The sequence below is a fragment of the Lepidochelys kempii genome, chromosome 22 (assembly GCF_965140265.1).
Source record: "Lepidochelys kempii isolate rLepKem1 chromosome 22, rLepKem1.hap2, whole genome shotgun sequence".
Taxonomy (NCBI): domain Eukaryota; kingdom Metazoa; phylum Chordata; order Testudines; family Cheloniidae; genus Lepidochelys; species Lepidochelys kempii.
Window position 1 is genome coordinate 8,900,243 of NC_133277.1, and position 12,373 is coordinate 8,912,615.

At 48.4% G+C, this 12,373-nt stretch overlaps 1 protein-coding gene across 2 annotated transcripts in view; it reads right to left on the reverse strand.

Moving 5' to 3' along the window:
* LOC140901626 (opioid-binding protein/cell adhesion molecule) overlaps positions 1–12,373 on the reverse strand; it is a 329,783-nt gene that overhangs the window by 159,302 nt on the left and 158,108 nt on the right. The gene's annotated exons all lie outside the window — the stretch shown is intronic.

The following is a 12,373-nucleotide window of genomic DNA, read 5'->3' on the forward strand; positions in this document are numbered from 1 at the left end:
GGGGGGCCTTTGGAGAAGCAGCTGTAAATCTCTCTCTCTCTCTCTCTTCAATTATTTATTTGCTGCCTAGGTCCAGCCCTCCCCTCTCCTGCCACTCGACACTGGACAGTTTTAGAGCTACGTTTCTGAGCGGTTAGTTACCATCGGTGAGGAATGGCGCAAAGAAGGAATTAAAATGTTCCTGGAAGGCTGGAACACATGTCTTTTTAATTCTATTTGATAGATGATCTTGATGTATTTTACTCCTGGGTCTGTCTAGCTTGGGAGCACCCACGGAAAAAGCATCACATGTTTGGCTATATCAGGAGCTAAGCATTTCTCCAGAGCATTCCCTTTCTTTCCAAAGCTTCAGCAAGCACGGAAGGCACGAACACTTGGTTGTGATAAAATGGACTAATTGGTGGGTTGTAATAGTAATATTTGGTCCTCCTACAGCACTGTCCTTTCAAAGATCTCCAAGGGCTTTTCATACATGAATGAATGAACTCTCATAATTCCCCTGACAGGCAGGCCAGTGCTATCCCCATTTTACAGATGGGGAAACGGAGGCACAGAGCTGCGAAGTGGCTTGGTGATTATTGTTCTATGCATTGTGGCAGTGCCTATGGGGCCCATCTGAGATCAGGGCCCTATCGTGCTAGGTGTTGTAAAGACACTTTAGGAAATAGTCCCTGCCCCAAAGCACATAGGCCCAGATTTTGGAGGGATTTAGGCATTGCTCTGCTCAGCATTGCAAGTTCTGAGTGAGTTAACTTCACAAGTGACTTAGGCCCAGATTCTCAAATCACTGAAAATAATGCAAGTTAGGCACCTAAATACCTTTACGGATCTGGGCTTTAGGCACCTGAGTCTCTTTGACTTTCAATAGACTTAGGGTCCAATATCTCTTTTGAAAATGGAACTTAGCCACCTCAGTCCCGTAGGACTTGAAGGCTGAGTGCAATAACACCTCACCACCTTTTAAAAACCTGAGCCTTATGATCGAAATAGAAAAGAGGGACAAAGGGCAGGAAATGGGAGTATTCTCATTCCCATTTTCCAGATGGGGGACTGAGGCAAGTCGAGAGAAGTGACTTGCCCAAGGCCACACGGGGAGTTTGCGGCAGCGGAGGGAATCGAAGCCAGGTCTCCCGAGTCCCAGCCTAGTGCCTTAACCACACCACCACCCTTACAGTTATAGACCCACCTAAGCTTATCGAGCTCAGCCAGCTGCCAATGGGACACAGACCCCCATCAGAGGCTGTCTCAGATACTAACCTGGTCCTCCACTGTACCTTGCCGAAAAGCTGTGTCTGTAGCCCATATTGGCCCAAGCGGGCCATTAATCCCTAGCAAACGAACAGGTCCAAGGCTGCTTCTGTTTTCAAATGGGAGGGATGGGAGCAGGGGGGCCCAGGTACCTCTTTTTGTGTTTGAGGCATGTGATTTGACATTGGTATGGAAGGGGAATTCTCAGAGTATTAACGCCATCGAAATCACAGCAATCTGGGGCCACAAGGGCCCCCAAGAGGTTATCGGGTCCTTCCCCCTGTGCTGAGGCAGGATCATCAGGCCATGCTGGGTCACGCCATGCACAGACACTGCTGCTTCTGCTCAGCCCCCTCTTCAAGCTTATAAATTGGCAGTATAAATTGGCTTATAAATTGTCTTCCAAGACGTTTCATCTCACTCACCTCTGCCGCCAGATGTGGCAGGAGGAGAGTGTCGGGCCTCTTGCACCAAAGCTGCAGAAAAGTTATACGCCTCCCACGTCATGTTCACCAAGTGTCAACTCTATCACGGTTATGATTTGGGGTGTGCGGGTGGGACTGAATTAAGCATATTTCAGTGCCCCCCTGGGCACACGGTGCAGAGGAATTAGAGATATATTCCCCCTTAAACAAATAATTCTCCCCTTGTAGCGGCTGCGTGCTCCCACTAGCCACTTCAAGTGTGGACTCCTAGGAAGATAGATGGTCCGTTGAGCTTGGCATGTTATTACCTTTACCCCAGGAGGCTGCCATATTTCAAATAAGATGCCGTTTCTGCAGCTACATAAGCTTTGCCTCTCAAGAGCTGGAGGAGCGGCAAAGGGACAGGTTCCACCGCTCCAGAAGGAGACACCGCATCATTGAATGGGAGCCCAAGGACATGGTGGACCCACAGACCATGGGGAAGAGGGGTCATTCCACCCTGCATTTCCCCCATCCAAGTTCAGAATAAAAATCTTTTCAGGGTATTTAACAACAGACGGATTGAGCCACTGGAATCATATTTCATGTTCCCCTTATACCACTCTGCCCATGCACCTTAATCTGGACTCGCAGCCCAGGTCTTGGCTTCTGTGTACAACTCTGCCAATGCACTTTAATCCGGATATGTGGCATCACCTGCAGGGCTAATCTTCAGCACCCGCAGAATTCGACCAGTGAATCTCAATCCTCACCTGCCGTACCCACATTGTGCTATTCCTGTCCCCAACATCGCAAGGTGAGGTTTTGCAAGGTGGTGAGCTGACGCAAGTCTCCTGGAAGTCGGCATAGGTGGAGGGCACACAGTGCTTCCCAGGAGGTGTCCTGCAGCTAGCAGGATCAGCCCCAGAGTGCTGCCCCAAAAGACTCCTCACTTCACAGCAGCCAGCCATGAAGAACTGCAAGTTCTGGGGAAGGCCATCCATGAAATGAAAGGTGGGCTTGAATCGAAAGCAACCCCCCTACCCCTGATGGGCAGCATCCCTCCCACTGCTATCCCAGTCCTTCTCCCACACCCCCAGAGCTCTGCCAGCACACCCCAGTCCTGACCTGCAACATACCCTGCTATTCTAATGTCAGGATTCAGAGCCCTCCCTTTATTCAAATGAACCGTGGGAGAGCTAAGCGCAGCCTAGTTAAGTTGAGCCCTAGGGAATTCCAGTCTAGTGGACTATTACTCCTGTCTCAGTTCATTATAATGAATAATAAAGAGATACTTACACACATTTTCTGTAAATTATTCATTGCGTGAACTGAAAAAATCAGGGCAGTAATATGTAAAACAGACAACTTGCATGTCTGTTCTCATATAAATATCTAGTATAAAGCCCCTCAAGGTACTATCTGGTCCCCTCATTAGGGGAGAAGTACAGGGACTAGGGTTTGAAGTGACAGTGAAGAGTCGTTTACTCCAGTTTTGTGCAAGTTAAAACTCCGTTGCTCAAATGCTTCTCTCGCTTACTGGGTGCAGTCCCTGACTGCAGGTGAACCCGTGTAGTGTGGAGCACAACATGCCCCCATGTAACTGCATCCGCTTGTCTAGTATTTGTGAGTTTCTGGTCTGGCTCCTGATCTCATTTGCACCGGTGGAAGTCAGGATTGGCTCTGTTGATGCCCGTGGAGTTACTCAGTTAAAAGACAGAGTCAACAAGATCAGAACCAGGCCCGCTGAGTCTCTAGCTAGGGCTGCTTGAACCTCAGCCACACCTTCTTTCAGCCACCCGATGAGTTTGGAATGCACCCAAAGAACTCAAAGCAAAAAGCAGGTGAAATTGCTGCACTGCATCAAAACCATACACCTGCCAATGTTTATGACTCACTGAACCTGGGCTGAGTTTTGAGTTTGCAATGAAAGCAGGAGAACTGCATGGGTCTGGGTGTGTTGGGTACGTTTTGCACACATTTGCTCTCTGAAGCGCTTTCTCAGGCAAAAACTCCCATGGGACGTGACTTTACAAAGAGATGACCCTCACACAATGCCAAAACTTGGGCTCAGGCTGGTGTCTGATGGGAGAAAGCAGCACACCTATTGATTATGGTTAATATGAACCAGTACGTCACCAGAAATAACAAATTCTTCTTGACACATCAGCCCTGGAGATGCTCCAGCATAATTGAGACCAAGAAACTCTGTCACTTTGCACACGGGCTGGCTACTTGTATGCCGAGTTTTGTATTTTCAAAGGGTCTGCTTACAGAACCTGTCCACACTGGAAATCGGGGTCTAACTACAAATGGCCATAGGCACCAAAATTCCAGTAGCACCCTGCATAATTCTTTGACATGTTCCAAGGCCAATATCCATTAGCTCCTAAGCCTCAGGCATCCCCTCATCTGTGGAGTGGCCCTTTGTTCCTATTTCCAATTGCAAAGGATGATGATAATGTCTCCCATAAAGCAAACAGGTAAAGAGACTTCTCCAAATTGTTTAGATAAAGCAGATAAGCTCTGACAAAGCCGGATAATAAACTGGGCTAGGAGGTTTTCCCTTGAAGGGATCTAATTAAGAACAAAGACAAACCTGCAATAACATTCTCCTGAAGGCTCTGTATCCATCTCCCAAGGAATCACTGTGTCGCAAATCCAGAAGGAGGTGGGGCAGGTGAGGAGAGTGTGTCTGATGAGACAGGAAATAACCCTTCTCGGATGTTGTGTTTCGGCTGGGTAATATTCGTCAGCGCCAAATACAGAGGGTTAAAATAACATCTCTACTGTTACTCGGGATTCCCCTGTATCCCAGGATCTCATTAGTCCTTTTTGGCTACAGCATTGCACTAGGAGCTCATGCTCCCCTTATTATCCCCCCCACAACCCCCCAAATCTTCTTCCCAGGATTCAGTCCCCCTTTCTGTAGGTATGGTCATCCTTCCCGCTAAAAACAGCAAGAGCGAAGGGTGCTCAGCACTGAGCGCCCTGCAGGTTCAGCCCCACAATGCCACCACACAGACTTCCTCCCTTCACGGCAGCACCCCTGAAGAACTGCAGATCCTGCGGAAGCCCTTCCTTGAATCTAAACAGGGGCTTGAATCAAAACCTGAGCTAAACATTCCCACATTTAGAGAGTAGGGCTGAGATGTGAACCAGACCTGGCTCCTAATTTTACAAGTGGCCTATATTTTTATAATCACCTGATCTGGGGGTTGTTTGAAACTTGGATCCAAATTTTGGGAGGCCTTAGCCTCTCTTGGCTTGGGAGCACAGGGAAGGGTTCAGAACTGGCGTCACCAAACACTTGCAGCTAGACCCTGAACATTTACCAGTCTCCCCCATCACTAATTCTGCGTTTGGGGTTAGGAGGAGTGAAGTTGTATCAACTTGCAAACACCTATTTCTGCAGGGCAAGCCAACTGCGTAACTTTTGCCCGTAGCAGAAAGCCATCAGCTGGTGGCTCTTCCAACAAACTTGCAGGAACCCCCGCACCCCCAAAACCAGCCTTTCTTGTCTCGTGCTTTCTTTGTTTAGATCGGGGTGGGCAAACTTTTTGGCCTGAGGGCCACATCTGGGTATGGAAATTGTATAGCAGGCCATGAATGCTCACAAAATTGGGGGTTCGGGTGTGGGAGGGGGTGTGGGCTCTGCGGTGGGCTCAGAAATGAGAAGTTCAGGTTGCAGGAGGGGGCTCTGGGCTGAGGCAGGGGCTTAGGGTGTGTGGGGGGGTGGGCTCTGGGGTGGGGCTGGGGATGAGGGGTTGGGAGTGCAGGAAGGTGCTCTGGGCTGGGACTGAGGGGTTCGAAGGGTGGGAAAGTGATCAGGGCTGGGACAGGGGGTTGGGGCTCAGGAAGGGGGAAGGCTCCGGGCAGTGCTTACCTCAAGCAACTCCCGGAAGCAGTGGCACGTCCCCCGCTCTGGGTCCTACGCAGAGGCATGGCCAGGCTGCTCTGCACTTTGCCCCGTCCGCAGGCACTGCTCCTGCAGCTCCCATTGGCTGCGGTTCCTGGCCAACAGGAGTTGCTGAGCCTGTGCTTGTGCCGTGGGCAGCGTACAGAGCCCCCTGGCTGTTCCTACACGTAGGAGCTAGACGGGGGACATGGCGCTGCTTCTCCAAGTCGAGCAGAGAGATAGCACGCGCAGAGCCAACCCCCGACTCCGCTCCCCGGCTGGGGCACCAGAGCGGGGCGAACCCCAAACCTTGCTCCCCGGCAGGAACTTGAGGGCCAGATTAAAATGTCTGAAGGGCCAGATGCAGCCCCCGGGCCATAGTTTGCCCATCCCTGGTTTAGATGATGTGTTGCATCCCACTATAGTGCTCCTGTGTGTATCACATGCATACAATTTCCTCTGTGTCTGTCGAGTTTATATTCTCTGCTCTTTGGGGTAGAGACTTTGGTCTCACACGGCAGCAAACACACTAAAAAGAAGGTCACCACAACTGGTTCACCGACAACAACAGGTGGCCATCAGGGCTAGTTCCTCATTCTTTCCCCAGCAGCGGAGACCACAAAAAGAAGCCATGCAGTGCTGGGGCTCTACCCTGTCTGTGCTGATACTGACAAATCCATGCTATCTAAAGGAAAGGCGTCTTTTTTATCCCCCCTCCCCCTACCCCACCCCCATCATGGCTCTGAAAGCACAAGAGCTTCCTTACTGGTCATGCAGCTTTGCAAGAGACAATGGAGACAAATTTGAATGCCGCAGCAGAGTGAGAAGATGCATGAAGGAGGGACTTTGGGGCACCGAGATTCTGCTGCTTGCACTCTAATTGTAACCATTCTTCCTCCTTTACATGCTAATTTTGAAGTTTTCCAGGGAATTATTTTACTTAGTGTCAACAATATAGATAGTGCCGCTAAGTCCTTTGCATTCTCCTAGAGCGAGTGGTCAGCCCCTATCTCTGGAGGCCTATTAGCAGAGCCCCCTGCTTGGAGCACTCAGGCAGGCCTACACCTGGGCTCATTAATGATATTGACATGCTGTTACCATGTAGGGAAGATTAAAGAACAGAAGCCACCTTCATCTCCTGTGGTTGCTGTTTCACCCCTAGACTCCTATCAGTGTCACATTAAGCAGGTAGCAGGCAGGCCTGCTGCAGAGAATGGCTCCTGCTTCACCTTTGCATGGCTTTCGGAGGAGCAAGGTTTCATTTGCAGCAGTGCCAGCCAGCTGCACTGCAAGAGGAATATGAGGCTTTGCTGCTCTCCAGTCAGAGTGCCACTCTTCCTCTAATGCTGAGGTTTAGGGGGATCGGTGACAGATAAAGAAGTTGGAGGAGGGGGGGAAACAGATGTTAAACATGTATATGCCTGGGAGGAACAAAAGTCTCAAGGAGGGGAGGTTTAAGACCGCTGACAATTTGATCAAGCCTCCTGAAAAGTTCAGATGCTTAGTTCAAAGCCATGAGAACATCTCAGCAGACAGGCAGAGTGTTCGTGGGGTCAAGGCACTGCTTCTGCCACACACATACTAAGTGATGTTAGGAAAGTCACTCGATCCGTCTGTGCCTCAGGTTCTCATCTGCACTTTGGGAAGAATGATATGCCTTGTTAGATCACCATCTCTTTGGGGCAGGGGCCATCCCTCCCAGCATGCGTGTATGTGCCTCGCAAAATGGAGCCCCCATCTCATTTGGGTCCCTACACATTGCCGTTGTACCAATAATATATGAGAGCAAGTATCTTAGTCCAAAGATTCTTTAGCTTCCCAATTCATTGCTCCAGCTACTTGACAACATTGGCTCCACATTTCAGCTGTGAAAGTTTCCAGCCGTAACTACCTATAAAAGGAGGCAGAACAAAAGTGCGGGCGCCATGCTCTTTGAGAAGGGAACGTTAATTACGTTTTCAGGGGACTCATAATTGAATATTTTCTCTTCTTCTGGTAGTCATTCTGGCTACAGAGTTAACATGCTCTGAATGCCTTTTATTTGAGGCAGCTGGAGAAAAGGAAGAGGAGATTTATTTGTAATCATTGGAAATAAACACATTTCCTCAGAAGTAAACACAAAGGAACAAAAACCTGGCTGGGGTCCCACATCGTTAAAAATGCAAATTAGAAACAGGCCATCAAAATGGGAGGTTCCACTAATCCCCTCTCAGCAATGCAAATCATCAAATTAGCCTCTGGTACAATGGCATCTGCAGCATGTAACATTCGGTTTAATACAATATATCCCAGAGGGCAGGGCAGTGTCTGTCAGGTTTCCATCATTGTCACTGGTGATATTTATTTTTGGTGTCGAGGGCCGAAAGCGCTTTGTGTTAATTCCCGATTCCTGCTGTTGGCATCATCTCTTCTCTCTGAGCCATAGGTCTATCCGCTCCATGGCACTGATACACCCATGTTTTTCTTTCCACATCTTCCAGTCGTCTTGCTGTTTGATAATCTGAAACATGTTCTACATGTGCATGCTGCTTCTTCATGGACAGGTGACCATGTGCCCTCACTGAGGATAAGCGAAACATGCATGAGCCATGTTTGGATCGAGAGCCAATGCCCTCAGAATCTGGGGATGTTTTGCTTGAGGAGCTGCGGTTCTGCTCATTTCCGAGATAAGGGTTCCTGCAAAGTTTGGATCCAAGTCCAGATTGCCACAAAGCTCCAGGGTTCTTGAGTCCAGGGGTTGGATTCAGGCCCATCTTGCTGTTAAAAGGTTCACACAGCCCTCTGCTCACAAAAGCTGCTAAATTTTGCACAGGTCTGGTCCAAATCACACCTCAACTCCCTGTTCGAGCCCTTTGTGAAGAGGACATTCTAAACCAGCTGATTTAAATAAATAAGTTGGATCATACTCAGCAAGTGGCTGGAGCACAAATCTCACCTTCTCTGGTTACACAGAAGAGCCCTTTATGTAATTTAGATACAACCTCTCTTTCTTCCCTTTGACTTTCCTTTCTACATTCAGCCTTGAACAGCTGTAGGCAGACTAAGGTTCAATGGGACTAGGTACCGACTATGGGCAGCTTACAGCAGGCTGTGTGATGCTACTGCTCACGGGGACAGAGCGGTCTTGCGGTCAGTGTATACTGACCCTGTTTGAACCAGGAAGGCACAAGGGGAGAGAAAACCAAGTTTACACTGGCCTCATAGCTGCTAAATGACTGTATCTGTTCCCTAAAGCTTTTCACTGGATTTTCTGAATTAATGCTCCAAATCGAGCAAATCCGGAAACCACGGTTTGATCCTTTAAACCAAGTTACTTTATTATTTTTTCAAAAAGCTTTTTATTTTAAGCTCAGATTCAGGCTACAGGGGAAAATAAGAACAAAACCCTTGATCAAGTCATTTCAGTTGGAAAGGGAAATTTGACTGGGCTATGTGGTTGAGTATTCTAACTTGAAATAAGCTCCCCCTTGATTAGGAGCCCGAGCCTCTGGTTTACAGAGACAAACATCTGTATTTTGATGACTAAGGACCTAATCCAACCCCCATTACAGTTTTAGGAAAACTCCAGCTGACTTCAATGGGCTTTGGATCAAGTCCTAACATATTCATTTGCTGCAGGGTAACTTCACTGCCTTGCTCTGAAGAAAGGCTCCAGCACACTGGGGTCAGCTTGTGACCCGAAGCAACAAACCATCAGATCCTCATCTTGAGTATACACAGTATGTGTATACACAGTATGCATCCGATGAAGTGAGCTGTAGCTCACGCTCAAATAAATTGGTTAGTCTCTAAGGTGCCACAAGTCCTCCTTTTCTTTTTGCGAAGACAGACTAACACGGCTGTTACTCTGAAACTTGAGTATACTGTAAGTCTCTGGCTTATCATGAGTTGTACATACATCCCTTCACCCTAAGTGGTAGCATGCACATAGATTTACACTGGACTAAGAGTGTAAAAAGAGAAACCTACCTACCTACCTATATACAATACATTTATCTATTTATAGCTATGTATTACCTATGGCACTGATAACACAGCTATCTCCACAGATTCCAGGCAGCAGTTGCAAGGGGACTGTAAAGTGTCATTAATTAGTGAACTTGACCACGTGATAGATCCTTGGTGCTATATTACAGCGAAGGGCTGTGTTACCACAATCCCTTTCTAATATTACCACCCAAAACTAAGCCTCCTCCACACACCAAACAGTCTGTCAGCTGAATCTCAGGAGCTCTGCTGGGAGTGCATGTATTTTGATTTGAATGTAAGAGTCTGATGTTCCATGGGATGTGCCGGCCGTTTGGGGGGATGCTGTTAGGAGCCACATGACAAGGGCTGTTGAGTTACTGAAGTAAAAACCTTGAAGACACTGAAGACACACCCACACTGCAATCTAAGGTGTGCCGGCAGCTCAGGGAGACCCACCCTTGCAAACTGTACCCACGCTAGCATGTCTAAAATTGGCAGTGCGGACATGGCCATGAAGACTGCAGCAAAGGGTAGCCATGTGAGTACACACTCAGGGTCCCTCACGTGCTTGTACATCCCGTGCTGAAGCCTGTGTCGCTGCTTTTTTTTAAGTCTGGTGTCACCAGTACAGCTACCCAAGCTGCAATCAGACCGTGGGTTACAGTGTAGACACCCGTGCTGGGCAGGTTTTCAAAAGCACAAAGGTCAGTTAGGCATGCAACTCTCCTCGTCAATCAACGGGAGTTAGGCACCTATATTCCTCTGTTTGGCGGGGTCTCTTGACCCTCTGACACATGAACCTGCTGCATGTTTCAAGAAGCCAAGTGCTCTGCAGTCTGGAATGTGTGTCTCCAGCTCAACCTTGCTCCCCCTCCACCCAACCCATTCTGACCCCATCCCACCAGGCTAGTCTATTCTGAAGCATGACGCTGATCAAAATAATGATGGGGGTGTTTTGCCCATTTACAGCTCTGTCCACTTAAAGATCTCACAGTGCTTCACAAATGTGCATTGACTATGTCTGGCAGCACAAGTGGTCCTCTCTCCTTGGAAGAGAAACTCTCTGCAGCTAAATTATTTTCTTCCGTCTAAGGATCACTCAACCCTACCCCATAGAATGGAATCCGAAAGCTCTTCAGAGTGTGAAATGGAATCACTTGGCCCACAAGTCCTGAACTCACGGTCTGCTCCATTGCTCCTTCTTAAAACAAGGTCTCAGGTCGAGTCGGCTTTGCATGCAGTAACTCTTGTTTTGAGCTGTGCTCAAGTCCTCTACTGGGTCCTTTGACCGAAAGGTACAGGCTGCCTAAGGGATGTCTGAGACTAGTCAGCTGAGACCTAGCAAGCAGGCAAAGAACGGTGTCCTTTTTTTTCCCCATCTTGAATGCACGCTGGGCTTTCACGTAAGGGCCACAGTGTGGTTGCATAGACACAGCTTTGCAGATTCACTCAGACCAGATGATAAAGGAGTGGAGCTAAAGCAACTGAACAGAATTGTTTCTCTCTCTTTGGTGGTTGCCCAGCCTTCTGGAAACCCAAGCAGGTGTCAGGTTACCCCCAAAAGTGTGTACTCCATTGGGAAGGGTCCTCCAGAGAAGAAGCCACCAGAGCCAAAGAACGGGGTGAAAGTGCAGAAGGAAGCCCTCTGAGGTGCACTGGCATCTCCAAAACCTCAAACTGTTTTCCAGCACTGACTTTTGGGGTGCATGCACATGAATGCCCCCCATACTACCCCCCCACACACACCTTGCTCCTCTCTAGCCCCGAACCCATTTCTGCAGTTTAATGTATTTTTAAAGCAGCAGTACAGGTCCAGTGGAGAGGAAAAGCTGGCACCCTCAGCCTAAGTCCTATGTAAGTGAGGCGGACAGAGAGCTATTGTTGGTTTAATGGAAATTGTCATTAGGAATTATGAGACAGCAGCCGAAGAAATAGGGTAGGAGACCTTTGATAGAGCAAATCAATGGGAATGTTTATAGCACAGAGGGCACTTGGATGCTAACATCAGAGTAAGCCGATGCTTGCGTCCGTCCCTGATCTTCTGCATGATAATGAAAACTAGTACACAAAATGTATCAAATAGGGATGAGCAGACCAGTGTGGAAAAACTCAGAAGTAGCCTCTGTGCCCTCTCCTAAAACTAGACCCAAACTCAAACCTTTCATAAATCTTGGAGGAATACTGAAATACCACAATAAAGTGGCACCTATGACCTGACCACAACTAGTTAATATGGGAACCCATTTTGCAGGTTAGCTAGGTATTTATAGCATTCTCATCATCGTAGTATCCCACAGAAGGATTAGTGATCTTAACCTCACACTGCCACTCTGCAGTAGGGAAGAATTCTTAGCCCGGTTTTACAGATGGAAACTTAAGACAGAGAGAGAGACTAATGCGCTGATTTTCAAAAGCTCTCAGCTCCTACTGACACACTGAAAAGGAGTGCTCAGATTTCCAAGTGTCCAACACTCAGCAGCTCCCAATGATGTTGGACTGCGATGCTGGGTACTTCTGAAAATTGGGCCACTCTACACTGCAATATAAGCCTGTGTTTGATCACGGGCTCATGGCTAACCCGCCTTGCATCTACACTGCAACTGCACTAACCCAGGGCTCAGGTCCAGGGTGCCAGGACGCTGCAGGGCTGGAAAGTTTGAGCTTGAGTCAACCCGGGACTCAAGGTCCGAGCCCTATTGCTTTGCAGCGTAGCCACAGCCCTGCTCGACTCAGGTCCTGAGAGTCATCCAGAAGTATCCCACAGTTCCATGGGACAGCTTAGTCCTCTGTATCCCAACAATCTACAGTCCACCCTACTTAAAAGGGAAGCGCCCCCCTCTCCCGCTTCAGCAAA